Here is a 16,302-nt window from a genome sequence, read left to right as displayed (position 1 = left end):
CATCGATAGCTTCATTTTAGTTCAGGTCATGTTCTGTCATCAAATGAATTACAAAAAATGGGCAGGTTTTGCCATTAAATTATATACATGCTGCACTTTCCATTTTTAGATTTGGGTAAAAGAGTGACCTCCAAGAATGTACACAAGCAGCCTTACCCACTGCACACCCTGTCACCATCTCCCCCCCACACCCCAGTATCACTCTGCTACAGCCCCCCACTCTGCTCATTCCCTCAGCTCCAACCTTACGTCTCTTCACCAGGGAACACGCCTCCTTGGCTCCTCTGCCTTCCCCTTCCCTGATTGCTCTCCCCGACTTCTCCCTACAGGTCACCCCACCTCTTCTTTCAGTCACTACTCAAATAGTCACAGTGACACCCACCTGGACCCCAGGTTTAAAACTGAATCCTGCTCCTGCATGGCACTGCTTGTCCCCCGTCTCTGGACTAACTTCTTCCGAACGCCACTGATCACTCACTGGAATAATATTTGCTTACTTGCTATGGTCATTATCTATTTCCCTCCTAGCGGAACACAAGTCCCACAAAGGCAGCGGTCTTTGCCAGATTGTGTATTTCTATTTCGCTAGCATGAAAACCAGGCCTGATGCAGCACAGGGAGGGCTGGTGGCAATACTGAAAGGGATTTAGGCACTGAAATGGATGACTGAACAAGCTGATTTTGAAGATGCCTTTCGGTCTCCAGAGACCTTCCCTTGGGTCAGAATTAAACAGGGAAGTGTGGGAAACAGTGCCAGCTGGTTTTCTCTGATGCACGGAGGTGTGAAAAGGCACACAAATCCCTTTCCTTGTGTGCCTGTCCACATGGCAGGGAGGACCAAATAGGACAATGTGTTCAGAACCTCCAGCCCTCCTCAGCACCTAGCAGCCCAACAAGGAAATGTTTTGTTATCCTGGCAGAACAAAGTGATACAAATGTGCATTTAAGTAGAGATAGCAAATATGTCTGCCAGTTTTCTCTCAGCTTTCACAGTTAGAAAGAGGCAGTCCTGCTAAGGATGGGAGCTCTATGATTTTAATACCGTTACACCAGGACAAAGAAATCACCAGTGATGGCTTCACTGCGAGAGAGCCTAGCACCCAATTGTCAGAACAAAACCCCACACTCCGTGCAAAGCCTGGCACCTGAATGTCCAGGGCAGTTTAAAAAATTGCTGACCCATCTTTTGTTAACTGAATAAAACCACCATAATGGACATATCTGAGAGGAAATGATCTTGGTGGGTTAAATACAGCTTTTTATAGATGCAAGAGTATCTTTAAACATGCATGTATTTCAATTTTAGCAAGCTAGAAAAAAAAAAGTACTTATAGTTATTTAAATCAGACTTAACAACCTTCTTTATGCAGTGGACTAACTCTAGGACTTCTAAATGAGCAGTAATTTACCAGCAAAAAAGATACATATTAAGTCTTTCAGAAATAGTTTTGCAATAATCAGAGCAATGATTGAAAGAAATTGATGTCTGGGAAGCTAGCAGCACTTGTAGCAAATTAATCAATCCCAGGCATTTTGTAGCCTGAGTGCACAAGCTTCGAAGAGATACCGGCCAGTCACCCTTCCCTAGCCATATAGGTGGGGATTAAACTGTACTCTCATCTATTCAATAGAGAAAATAGTTTCTACTATCCCTCTTTCAAATATGCTCATTCATAAGATCCTGATTGAAATTCTTAGCACTGGGATCTCCAATAATACCAGCAGGGTTTAGAATAATTTTGTTTAAAACATTTTTTGTAATCTAAATCCAATAATAATTGAATACTTCAACAAATCTACCTTCAGGAGCCCATATATTTTTTACTTTAATAAAAAATAAGTTAGTGCCAGCCCTGGCTGGTATCTCAATGGATAGAGCATCTTATGGATGTCCTGGGATCAATTCGTGGTCCACACAGGAGAAGCAACCATCTCTCCCTCTCCACATTCTCCCCTTCTCCCCCTCTCACAGCCAGTGATTTGATTGTTTCGAGTGTGGCCTTGAGTGCTGAGGATAATTTCTTTGGAGCACATCAGCCTCGGGCACTAAAAATAGCTCAATACTTGAGCATTGGCCTCAGATAGGGTTGCCTTGTAGCTTCCGATCTAGGCACATGTGGAGTCTGCCTCACTATCTCCCCTTCTCTCATCTAAAAATAATAATAAAGATAGTGCCAACCTTTAGTTTCTAGGCCATAACCAAGCTATCCCATACATTTATCAATTTTGAATACTAGAATCAGAAATACTTACTTACATTAGCATACACTAGAAATATATGTATATGTATATTGATTGTATACTTGAATTGGCTAGCAGGGATAGTCAACCTTTTTATACCTACCACCCACTTTTGTATCTCTGTTAGTAGTAAAATTTTCTAACCACCCACCAGTTCCACAGTAGTGATGATTTATAAAGTAGGGAAGTAACTTTACTTTATAAAATTTATAAAGCAGAGTTACAGCAAGTTAAAGCATATAATAATAATTACTTAACAGTACTTTCTGTCGGATTTTCGCTGTTTGGCAGAATAAATCTTTATAAAACAACTTACTATAGTTAAATCTATCTTTTTATTTATACTTTGGTTGCTCCACTACCGCCCACCATGAAAGCTGGATAGGGAGCAGGTTGACTACCACTGGGCTAATAATGGATATACAGCTTGCCAAGTAATAGGCAGATATCCAAAGTGATAAATTATTTGAACATATAATAGTTTTATAGGCATATTTGAGTAAAATATTTGATTATAGATATTTAGAATCTCATTCTGATATTTAGACATAACTCAGTTAATTATATGTTTGTAATATTTGAATAATATTATTTATAAGCCACTGGTATCTAAATTTTATTTAGAAACTCATGCAAATAATACAGGATATACATAATCAATGAATAAAAATACCAATGAAATAAGTTCTTTAGTCCTAAAATCAAATCTCCTACTGTCGACTGAATTAACCTAGCCACATCAAACGAAGGAGCCTAACACTGACATTTCCTTTGGGCTAAAGATGTGGGTGTGGATGATAAGGACCCGACCCTGTTTATTTCAAAACTATAATAACAGCACTCTGATATGAGGAAGATGGCAGTGCCTGCATCATCCCTCATGATCTCAAAGGCCAGACTAGTCATAAACATGGTCTGCTAAGAACATCGGTTTTTCTCAATCAATATGCCTTAAAATTTATAGCTCTTTCTGAAAACATAGTTGAAAAAAGATAAAGATGCAAGATAATGAAGGCTAACAGCTCTGTAATTCTGGGTTTGAATTGTAATTGTCAGAATAATCTCAGGACATAGCTTTTATTTGTAAATTAATGTATGTGTGTAGATGTATATATCCTATCTCTGTCTGATGGGAAGATCTAGAAACATTAAATAGCAGTAATGAGTACTTCTATGGTCAAGTTATAATTTCTAATTACCAGGTCCCACTAATGAAGAATGAAGATTCCCCGAAGAAATGGCTGATTCTAGATCATTAAGGTAGAAAATGTAAAAATATAAGTCTGGAATATTTGTCACACCAGAAAGCAAGAAAGCCATCTGAGATGGCCCAGGACAGGAACCGCCACCATGAGTAAGCCCTGCTCTTTCAGAAGATTTAAGAGGCAACAAAGATAAGTATGATAGATCAAAACACAGCAAATGTGTTTAAGTCTACACGTTAATGATAATGACAATAAAAACAATGATAATCATATTAATAACCCACTTGTTCACTTTTAGGTGATACCAGTGAACTATCTCAACTATTTTAGAAACTTGCTAAAAAAAAAAAGACAAATAACCAAGTATTTATGCCATTTTCCCTTCATGATGTATACATATCAGGGTTACCAAACAGTCGATAAGAAAGAGCTTTTCTATTTAGAAGTATTCTAGCGACTAAACAAAGAAGGACATATATAATTGAACCATTTTGCAATCCAACTCTCAATGAATTAATAAATGTAGGAATAATCATCAATGGCTGATAATATCACAAAAAGAGACCTAATTTCCTAGAAATATATACAATACAAGGAAGAGCACATTTAAATGACACCACTGGAAGGAAATGATCAAAACTCAAGATAGGGGACCCAGGACAGGACAAACACAGGTTCAACAGCAAAAACAGGCATCATAAATAGGGGGGAGTGGATGGAGAACCCAAGATACAAAAAGCATGCAGGGGATCATCATCCAGTTCAAAGTATGAACTTTACTGCAATCGTGATTCAAACAACTTGTTGAAAGAAATAAACTTATAAGACAGTCAAGGAAATGTGAACACTGACTGTTTTTGGGGGGCTTACATAGTGACTAATACTATTATTTTAAGGACTCTCATCTTTTAGAGCGAGGGTCTGAGGCTAAATCCTCCCCTCCACTTTGTACAGCTCTCAAGCTAAGAATGGTCTTTACATTTTTTAAGTGGTAGGCCAAATCAAAAGAATAATATTTTGTGATAATGAAAGTGAGATGGAATTTGACTACTGAACACGGTCACACGCCTTTACACGTCGTCTGCGGCTGCTTTCTGGCCGCAACGGAAGAACAGAATCGCTGAGACAAAGAGGACTGGCCTCCAAGGTTTGCTCTCCGGTACTTGACAGAAAATGTCTGCAAAACCCTGTTTCAGAGAAACATTTACAAGATAATTGATAAGAAGGCTGAGACTGATTCAAAATAATCAGCGGGGAAGCAGGCAGAAGTATAGATGAAGCAATTGGCAATTTACAGTGTGTCCGTAAAGTCATGGTGCACTTTTGACCGGTCACAGGAAAGCAAAAAAAGACGATAGAAATGTGAAATCTGCACCAAATAAAAGGAAAACTCTCCCAGTTTCATACCTAGTCAGTGCAGTTCGATGTGGGCTCACACACAGATTTTTTAGGGCTCCTTAGGTAGCTATCCCGTATAGCCTCTACAGACTCGTCACTGACTGATGGCCTACCAGAACGGGGTTTCTCCACCAAACTGCCGGTTTCCTTCAACTGCTTATCCCACCGAGTAATGTTATTCCTATGTGGTGGCGCTTCATTATAAACATGCCGATATTCACGTTGCACTTTGGTCACAGATTCGAATTTAGCGAGCCACAGAACACATTGCACTTTCCTCTGTACCGTCCACATCTCGACTGGCATGACCATGGGCTGCTCCGCTGTATACACGGTGTTTCGTCATCATCTGTGCATGTGCACATGCTGCCACAGCATCCTACAGAAACTTCTTATAACTGAGACAAACATAATTTTATTACACTTGGGCAATTCCTCTGCTGTCTGAACTTCCTGGCTGCCACTGCCTGTCACTCGGATGTCTGTGGCCTCGTCTCACACTGGACACACCAGCGCTCTGAGCAGCAGGGATTGTCTCTTCTCTACTTTGTATGGTCCTAAACAAATTTTTGAAATGAAAACCAATCAAAAGTCATCAAATTTTTCCTTTCCTCTTAAGGAAAGACCTAAATAAATGTCACTCCACCTGTTTTCTCGGTACCTGATTCCAGACTGCCGGACTGAACAACTTCTAGGGCTTTCACGGCTCCTACAGCAGATACAGAAACCTCCTAGGAAAATGTTTTTTTCCTTCAAGTCCAGTAAGAATCAACTGAGAAGAAAACCCTGGAGATCCTCACAGTGCCCAGACTCTCCAGGCCCCTGGCTCCAAGGCCTGGCTCGCTAAGAGGCGACAGGGGAGGCTGAGGGTCAGGGCCCTCGGCCCTCAATTATGGGAAATTCAAAGCAGGGCCCTTTCCAGCGGTGGATTCTTAGAAGAGAAACAAATGAACCTTTTGATGAAACAAGGAAAGAAACAGAATAAATGCTTTCAGGGTTCCTGGGTCCAAAGCAAACAGTCCTTAACATTAGTTGTTGATGCCTTTCTCTTCTGCCCTCCAAACCAAACCTTCCTGACCTGCAGGTTTTTTTTGTTTGTTTGTTTGTTTTGTATTTTTCTGAAGCTGGAAACGGGGAGAGACAGTCAGACAGACTCCCGCATGCGCCCGACCGGGATCCACCTGGCACGCCCACCAGGGGCGACGCTCTGCCCACCAGGGAGCGATGCTCTGCCCCTCCGGGGCGTCGCTCTGCTGCGACCAGAGCCACTCTAGCACCTGGGACAGAGGCCAAGGAGCCATCCCCAGCGCCCGGACCATCTTTGCTCCAATGGAGCCTTGGCTGCGGGAGGGGAAGAGAGAGACAGAGAGGAAGGAGGGGGGGGGAGGGTGGAGAAGCAAATGGGCGCTTCTCCTATGTGCCCTGGCCGGGAATCAAACCCGGGTCCCCCGCACGCCAGGCCGACGCTCTACCACTGAGCCAACCGGCCAGGGCCTCTGACCTGCAGTTTTTAAAGTTCAATTTCACATTCTAGCCAGGAGAACTTCAGGTTGCCTGGAGGAGAAATCCCACTGCTGCCCCGGCTCTACCTCTCTCTCTACCTGGAGCATCCTACTCAAAACTCCAGCTGCTCGTACCGCAGTTGACTAAACTAGGTGATACCACTAAGTAAAATTTATTAATGAATTTCTCCTAAAATCTCCCCAGACATGTCATACTGTAAAATAAATCTTTAGCTTTAAATTATGGTAATCCAAAATCATACTAAATTAAAACACATTATATGTGCTTCAAAGGCTTTTGATGGTTTCTGTCGTAATGTTAAATATTATATATATATATATATATATAATATATTATATATATATATATATATAATATTTAACAGACTAAAACAATAATGGATTGTTAATGTTAAATATTATATATATATATATATATAATATATTATATATATATATATATATAATATTTAACAGACTAAAACAATAATGGATGTGATTTCAACAGCTCATAATTTTTAAGGAGCAAATGGTTCCTATAGCAACTGCAGACAGTCCTTTTTTTATGTATTCCTGGTATTTTCTATGATGGTAAGAGATGTTAAATTTATGCTTTAATATATATGGTGCAAAATACCCCAGTTAAGCTTGTCCAAGGAACCGTAATTTTACTCCTTTTCAAATCATTTTGAGGCTTTTATATATAATAGCAAAACTGTTCTCAAATACAGTTACGATTTTTCCCTCATTATCTAAAAATGAAACTGAAAAGCCACCAAGAAAGTTTGACCATATGTATATACATCACTTAACACAAAAGTCAAGGCAAAATTTCACACATGGGAATATAACTTTAATTTTAAATTCTGATAAATATTATAACTTAAATCACTACATGATGTTTATGAATCCCTGAGGAAATATCTGTGTCTTTGTACTAGGCACCAGGCAGCATGGTGACGAAGGTAGATTCTGGATTTACCCGGCCTGGTTCAAATCCTTACTCTTGTTACTAGCAATGGGTCACTGTAAAAAAAAAAAAAAAAAAAAAAAAAAAAAAACACAAAACAAACAAAAAAAACAAAAACAACGACAAAAAACAAACGCTGAGCTTCTTGAGCCTCAGTTTCTTCTATAAACAGGCATATAAGAGAGTCCTCCTGGGGAACAGGTGAGGGGAAAAAAATGCCTGAACATAGCCTATCAGAACACCTAGCACACAGCAGTATCGGCAAATGAAGTTGTAGTTATTTTTTTAAACACATCTGTTGAGGTCAGTAATGTAAATGATATTAATACAATTTATAATTTATTCATTTATGAGCAAAATTCTATAGGTCAGAGGAGCTATTTTTTTTTTTTTTGTATTTTTCTGAAGCTGGAAACGGGGAGGCAGTCAGACAGACTCCCGCATGCGCCTGACTGGGATCCACCCGGCACGCCCACCAGGGGCCAATGCTCTGCCCCTCCGGGCAGTCGCTCTGTCGCAACCAGAGCCACTCTAGTGCCTGAGGCAGAGGCCATGGAGCCATCCCCAGCGCCCGGGCAAACTTTTGCTCCAATGGAGCCTTGGCTGCGGTAGGGGAAGAGAGAGACAGAGAGAAAGGAGAGAGGGAGGGGTGGAGAAGCAGATGGGCGCTTCTCCTGTGTGCCCTGGCCGGGGATCGAACCCGGGACTCCTGCACGCCAGGCCAACGCTCTACCACTGAACCAACCGGCCAGGGCCCAGAGGAACTATTTTTATGAGAATAAGTCAAGAATCGTTTTAAGTTACAAAGATCTCAAGATTTTCGCTTTTCTCTCAAAAACAGGATATTATTTGAGCTCAGAAAAGAAATGCGAGAAATTATTAGGCTGATGAAAAATACTTTTTTTCTCTCAGTTGGGTAGCTTATATACAGTCAAGTGGAATTATATACCAAACTTTAAAAAGAAAAAAAAAATCTCTGGGCCAACAACAAAAATATTTTTATTCCAAGTGAATATTATTTTTTAGAAAATAATGCTTCTCAAGTTAAGAACTCATATTGAATTATACATCATACAAAAAAGAAAGAAAATGAGTAGAATCATTTTCATGCATCAATTACTGTGACATAGCTCTGTTGTCATGGCAAGAACTCAAATAGATTATCCTTAATAGAAGTACAATATATCTCTATTACATTTAATTGAGGTCCAATGGCAAGAGATTATTTTTAAAAGGGTAAATTGGGGAACCAAATTTTGCAACAGAGCATAAAAGTGCCTTGCAAAGGGGTGCACAAAATCAAGGCTTAGGAAAGACCACATTTGCTTCTAAAGTGACTCTTTGAGTGATATTTACTGTATATTCTGAAATGGCAGGAGGAACCACTAGGTTCTATATGTCCCTCTCTCCCCAAAGACCATCCCTTTGGAAATGAACCAAAAACAAGCATCCCAGAAAGACAAAGTTTGTGCCTGTTTCTTGTGTCTGTTTTCCTGGTCTAATACGGGTACATGTGAAAGAGTTCTTCTGAGACACATGATTTTTTCGGGCAGTCAGTAAGCCGAGTGCCATGAGCTGGTATTTACTGAGTATTTCATATATGACAAGTATTATTCTCAATGCTGTGCTTTTAATGAGTAATTCATAGTACTGTCATCTGATTTTCTCTTCTATCTCTACAAATTGATGCAGGTTAGGAAGTCATTTTGCAATGCTACTCTAACGCCTTACTTCTAAAAAAACACCAAATTGTCTGCTAAAAGAGTAAAATATCATGTTACGATGATTCTAAAGTTAACGCAGATATTTTCACAGTAAATCTGAGAACATTTGGTTCAAAGGCCAATATTACTTGAAATACAGAGTTAATCAGTGAAGAAAAATGTCCAAGTGATTCAATTTACTAATTTGTAAGTAAGCAAAAATATTTATACTTATAATTAATTGTTCACTTTCAAATAAGTATCATGATACACATAATATATGACTGAATTAAAGTTTCTTACTTTCTCTGGGCTTTTGTTTGGCACTAATTAAAGAAGGAATTTCATTTAAAGACTGTTCCCAGAGTCAGATGTTACATAATTTTGTGATTCTAAAATGTAAGCCATGTAATAATGACAGGGGCCTCTGAGACCTGTCAAGAGAAAATGATCATTTTTCAGGTTTCCGTTACCAGCTGCTGTTCACCTAGCAGGTACATGTGAATCCCTGGCTTGATCAAAGGTTTCACTCACCTGCTGTTGAGAAGGCATCTCCATCTCCACTGCCTCTTTGCTCTCTGCCATTTGTTCAGGAGGCTGAACCACTTTCATTCCCACCCTCTCCCGAGTTTCATGTCATAGTTAAGGGCTGTAGACCGGATGTGTATGTTCCACCCCAAATTCATATGATGAAACCTAGTCCCTAATATGATGGCAGTGGCGGCTGGGCCTTTGAGAGAGAATTAAATTAGGTTTAGAAGAGGTCATGAGAGTGGGGGCCTCCCATGATGGGATTCATCACAGTATATGGGGATGGCGAGCCCAGAACACTCTCTCTCTCTCTCTCTCTCTCTCTCTGTAAGGATACAGCGAGAACAAGACTGTCTGCAAACCAGGAAGCGGTCCTCACCAAGAATCCTACCGGGCATGCTGGAACCGTGATCTTGCACTTCCAGTCTCTGGAATTGTGAGAAATACATTGCTGTTGTGTAAGCCATCCATTCTACGGCACTTTGTTATAGCAGCCCAAGCTAATTAAGACGCTAGGAAGGGTCAGGAAGGGAGGAGCCTCTGCAATGTATCAAAAAAATAAATTAATTAAATAACAGAAGTTAAAAAAAACTGCCGGCCCTGGCCGGTTGGCTCAGTGGTAGAGCATCGGCCTGGCTTGCGGGGGACCCGGGTTCGATTCCCGGCCAGGGCACATAGAAGCGCCCATTTGCTTCTCCACCCCCCCCTCCTTCCTCTCTGTCTCTCTCTTCCCCTCCCGCAGCCAAGGCTCCATTGGAGCAAAGATGGCCCGGGTGCTGGGGATGGCTCCTTGGCCTCTGCCCCAGGCGCTAGAGTGGCTCCCGTCGCAACAGAGCGACGCCCCGGAGGGGCAGAGCATCGCCCCCTGGTGGACAGAGCGTTGCCCCTGATGGGTGTGCCGGGTGGATCCCGGTCGGGCGCAGTGGGAGTCTGTCTGACTGTCTCTCCCCGTTTCCAGCTTCAGAAAAATACAAAAATACAAAAAAAAAAAAAAATTGCCCACATTAGACCAGATACAGGAGAATAGTGAGAGGTGCCTGTGTTCTCAGAAGAAGAATGTGCCCAAACCATTTTCAGATTTACAAATATCAACACTGTTTTTGGTGATCATCTTTACTTATCGAAAGGCTGGAAGAGGTATTACAAATATTAATTCTCAAGAGAAAAAAGCATATGTAGGAAAATGAAATATAAATATTTAAGAAAGAATATAGTAATTTTAATACAATGATACATGACTTAGGGAGAGAATTTTTAATACAGTCATATGGCTCAAAGGACCAAGGACTGCATAAAAATATGTAACTCAGAAACTATATATCAGTAAGTAATCTATAAGTATAAAAAAATCTAAAATCTATTTCTCTTCTCTATATAATATATACATACTCTAAATTATGTTCAAAATGTAAGCTTCATGAGTGGTCAGAAAGTTGATAATAACAAGAAATATGGTGAGATTTGGGTGCTTGAATGATTTAACAAATAGATTTCATTTGACTATCTCCCATGGTTACATCAACGTTGTATGCACTGATAGCCAAATCTGATAGTATATACCGAGTATCTTCAACAAATCTACTGCACATTACTTTTGTGCTATAAAAGTAGTTTTATAGATGCGGTCTTTGTACTGTAAATATACATTGTCTGCAAGGTGTTTTAAGCACTTTGCAGCTATAATAAAAGATGTTCATGAACTGTATTTTATTTTGCTCTATATTCAAGAAAATAGTGATTTCTCGTTGGCAATAACCTGTGTTGCCCATACATGTAACAAAGGAATTATAAGCAGATGGGATACATCTGTTAATCATAAACATTTCGTCATTAGTGTCATCATCAGATTTATTTGTGTTATGTTTTTGTGAAAGTCTCTGACAGTGACTGTATTTAATGTACATTTTAAAACAACCAAACCATTGGCCATTTTTTTCTTAGATGTGGATCAATATGTACCTAAAACTCATATGGACTTTTAAAGTTTGTCAGAATGGCTCCTCAATATCAACTGGGTAATGTTGATCACATCCAAACTCTTGTAACAAAGTGGTGAATCCATACTGCCTATTCACTTAGCACTGGCATATGAGACGACAGCACAGTAGAGAGAAATTAATCAGTAGTAAAGTAAAAGTAATGACACAGAGGTGTACTCTTTCCAGCTATGCTATTACCTTTGTGACCTCAGACAATCCTGTCCCTCAACCTACTCATCTACAAAAGAAGTATACCACCTTGTGACACACCCTTGAAACTCTGTGCAAAATGCCTATGGTAGAACTCAAAAGATCGTAACACAAGTAACACAAATTATTGCAAATGATGATCCTCCGAAACATCGATGTTCCTCAAATAAGAAATGTACTATGAATTTCTAAATCTCGATTTACTATTGGGAAGATTCAAATGATCAAAAAACCTAAAAAATAAATTTTATATTCAGTTTTCTGTCTGGATCTCAGAATTATTTGAGGATCAAGTTTACATTCAAGAACGCATTTTTGGGCCCTGGCCGGCTGGCTCAGCGGTAGAGCGTCGGCCTGGCGTGCGGGGGACCCGGGTTCGATTCCCGGCCAGGGCACATAGGAGAAACGCCCATTTGCTTCTCCACCCCCCCCCCTTCCTCTCTGTCTCTCTCTTCCCCTCCCGCAGCCAAGGCTCCATTGGAGCAAAGATAGCCCGGGCGCTGGGGATGGCTCCTTGGCCTCTGCCCCAGGCGCTAGAGTGGCTCTGGTCACAGCAGAGTGACGCCCCAGAGGGGCAGAGCACCCCCCCCCTCCCGTGGGCAGAGCGTCGCCCCATGGTGGGCGTGCCGGGTGGATTCCGGTCCGGCGCATGCAGGAGTCTGTCTGACTGTCTCTCCCCGTTTCCAGCTTCAGAAAAATACAAAAAAAAAAAAAAAAAGAATGCATTTTTGAAACTGTCGTAGCATTAGTTTATTAAGATAAAAATGTCCATAGTCGCACCTCTAGACTGGAAGGACCTGGCCCAGGATTCCAGATCATCTTCTCTCTACAACATTTAAAATATGGCCTGCAACACAGCCCTGGGGCACCACAGGCCGCAGGAGGGCTCTGCAAAACATCAGTGGCTACAAATCTTCATTACTCTTGGAAGCTACTCCTCACATAGAGGTTATCAGAAACCGTCATTGCAAGTGAAGGGCACTGGTCTTATTTCATCAGCTATTCAAAAAACATACGCATCTCTCCACAAAATGCCTATCCAACTGATAGTGCAGGTAGTTAGATATTAATAAGGGAAGGGAGCCAAGGAAACCAGACATGAAGAAGCCTGATTTCACCAGGAAATTTCAGTTTGGGGCACCCCAGGGGATTGCAGCCTGGCCGTGCTAGGGGGATTGGCACAACTCCCGCCCCAGTGTAGGAAGAAAGGACCAGCTTTTCAATCTCTCCAGGGTCCAGCTGGTCCATCCCTAGACTATGTGTGTGTGGGGGTGGGGGGTGGAGTGGGGGGGTGGATGAAAGCAGCAAGAGAAATTCTTCTGCTGGGTACACGTACAGTAGAAGTCAAGATGGTGGCCGTAAAGGCCTGTCAGTCTTGCCTAGTGAACAGATCTGACTGGTTACTGGGAGGGCCCAACACAAACCCACAAAAGATTAAGAAGTTAATTGGTTACTTTAGAAAATATAACCCAGGCTAACAAAGGAAGCTCTCTGCTGTCTTCTTTTGCTTGGAAACACGCACCCCTCAGGGTGTTCTCCAAGCAGTCACAGAGCCTTAGGAGCTGTGCGGGCTGGCAGCTGCCCGGGCAGGCAGCCACGGGATTTCCAAGGACAGGCTCTGCGTGCAGGCCTGCGCACCGCCACAGACTGTGCCACAGGAAAGGGGGAAAGGCTGGACCGGACTGAACTGGGATGTGGATTGCATTAGGGCACAGAATTTCTGGGCGCCGGCATTTCTCCTGGGTCTAATAAAGACTGGGGTGAATTTTTTTTTTTCACAGCAGGCTGGACAGAGATGAGACATTGGGAATCTGTGGGCAGCCTTCCATGTGAACCCTGAATATATCCTCCTACCACAAAAGCTTTATCCTACACTCCCAGATGTGGGCCTTTGGAATGCTTTCCTTATGACCATGGAAGAATACCATGTCTACCAGCATCACAAACACAGGAAATAAATAATCTGTCAGTAAAATGATTTGAACATCACAAAGATTCAGAAACAAAATATCATATTGACAAGACAAATTAAGTTTCACTTAGAATTTCAAAGTCACAACAGTTCTATCTTTTGCCATCCCCTTCTGGACACAGCCACGTGGAAATCTGCAGTGCAATATGCAGTCACTGATGACAACAAAGGCAAGAAAGAACTGGGCAACAGACAGATGAAGACATTAATAGATTGGCTACAAAGACAATTTACCAACAACAATGATCAATTTTAATAGAAAAAAAAAAGCAGTGTAAGAAGTTAAATTACAATAATTTCTCGTAAGGGCTGAGCTACAGAATTTCGGGCAAGGAGTTAAATCACTGTAGATAACTAGGAGCCTAGTTCATAGACCTTAATCTTTATTTTGTTGCCTTAGAGATACAACAGGGAGTTCTCTTGCAGAAGTTCCCAGGGGCATCGCGACCCCGGCTGTTCCTGGGAGACTCCTGCCCTTGCGGGAGTAAATGTAAATCTTGAAGATTTACCCAGGACACCAGATAGGACCACGCCGATTAGGCCTGTGCTACATCAGAAGAACCTGCAGAAGAGATGTTCCTGCAAACCGGACCCCCACCTCCGGCACACCACTACGTGACTAACTGCATGGACTTCTTTTTCTTTTGTCCCTTACACCATTACTAATGACCCCTGAACCCTGTAAAACCCAGCAGCTCCAGGAAAGTATAGAGGCAGTTCTTTTGGACAGAAGTCACCTGCCTTCTCAAGTGGCTGATATTTGAAATAAAAGACACACCTTACACACCCTTGGTCCTCATCTCTTTTTTTATTGGCATTGGGATAATGGGTAACCCCTAATCTGGCTTTGTTTTCTTGGTTTCAGCAGGAAAAATTTGAACATGAGAAATTCAACCTAAGAGTCGGATGGAGGCTACTGAATGTGGTATCAGTTATAACTTACGTCTGCCTGCCTTTTACTTTCCTAACTTGGAATACGTGTTGCACTTTGCTTCAGACTAGTGATTGTCAAACCTGGGCACACACTAGAATCACCTGAGAAGACTTTAACAAAATATTAAAGGCAAGGCCCCACCCCAGACCAATTAAATCAGAATCCTGGTTTATAGCAAACATTAAAACACACACACACACACACATACACACACACACAGAGAGAAAACTCTCTATGTGGAATAGTGGAGTTAGGGTTGAGAAGTGCACACTTAGACCCCCCTCTTATATTTCAAAATAGTAGCTAGTTTTTTCCCTACATGAGAAACTCTCTTTAAAATAGTCTCCCACTTTGTAATAGAAAGTAAAGATCCCCAACCCCTAAGGGCATCAGGTTCAAGCATGAGCATTGCAAGTCCAAACTATCTGCAAAAACAGAAAGAGCAAATTGAATCCTCAACTTGCCTGTAAATCTTGGGAATATCTAAGACTCTTCTGAGCCAAAAGTTTAGAATTTATATTGTATTATTTCAAGTAACAGCACTACAAATATCAGAAACAAAAAAAATTCCATGAAAAATTAAGATTTCCAGAGACAAATCGAAGATCACTATAGTTTCATTTTTAAAAGGTTGGTAATGCACTGTGAAAAATGCCAATTAACAATTTCTCATCGATTATGATAGACAGCCAATCTTGACAGAATTTAATACCAGACAACCACTAAGTAAGAAAATAATTCTCAATCACTAACATCAGAAATCTAAAATAATTGAAAAATGTGATAAAAAGGAAAAGGTCGAATACTGAAGGTCAAGGTCAAGCATAGTTTTCACACACTGCAAAAGCTTTTAAAGTACTGATTAGACAACTTCTAGAAAGAAGAAAACAGTAAAGATAAATTTGGTAGATACCATTTCAGTCCTCTGCATACATTCCTCCTTCCTGGCTAGAGGATGTTCACAAGGACAGTGGGATATAAGAAAAGAGAGTGACATCAAAGTAGAATGGTGAGGAGATGAGTGGAGGACCCAACTGTATTTAAGAAGCCTCCTCCGAACATAGTCCACATTGTCAACACACTACTGACTAATCTTCGACACCACATTGGGCTACCTTTCATTTCCCACAGAAATGGAGGAATAAAAATGGCCACTTATTTAGTTGTGATGATCAAAAGGGATAAGGGATTTAAAAGTCATAAGAGTGTCACACAAATGTGACACGTTGCAATCATTATCACATTGAAGAAGAGGTGTAAGAGAAGGTAGAGAGGTGATATGAGGGGCAAAGTCAGCAGGCAGTCAGTGGAAACCAAGGGGCAATGGAAGAGATACACAGAAGGGTGCAAACACAAAGCAGATCAGGAGCAAACACAATAAGTAAATAATTAACCAAACCAAAATAAAACCAACTGTAAGATCTGCAAGGAAAAGAGGGAACATCAACACTATTCAAGGTGAAGAATGAGCAACCTGCAGGTCAATGCTCAAAAGGAGAAACAAGAATGAACTTGGACAATTCTATGGGAGGGGAAACGAAGCCTGGAGCCTAAAGAAGTGGTTAGCACTCTGGTTAGAGGGGGGCAGCTCACTCATTCTGTCAGAGTTCTTGAGGTCATGACTCTAGCCATGAAACTATTTGCCATGCAACAGACA

General features: G+C 41.1%; 1 protein-coding gene across 4 annotated transcripts in view; it reads right to left on the bottom strand.

Moving 5' to 3' along the window:
- The window catches only part of PTPRM (protein tyrosine phosphatase receptor type M), an 893,280-nt gene that overhangs the window by 475,875 nt on the left and 401,103 nt on the right, over positions 1-16,302 (bottom strand). The gene's annotated exons all lie outside the window — the stretch shown is intronic.

The sequence above is a fragment of the Saccopteryx leptura genome, chromosome 11 (genome assembly GCF_036850995.1).
Source record: "Saccopteryx leptura isolate mSacLep1 chromosome 11, mSacLep1_pri_phased_curated, whole genome shotgun sequence".
NCBI classification, from domain to species: domain Eukaryota; kingdom Metazoa; phylum Chordata; class Mammalia; order Chiroptera; family Emballonuridae; genus Saccopteryx; species Saccopteryx leptura.
Note: the sequence above shows the minus strand (reverse complement) of the source record. Positions and strands in the feature narration are given on the sequence as shown.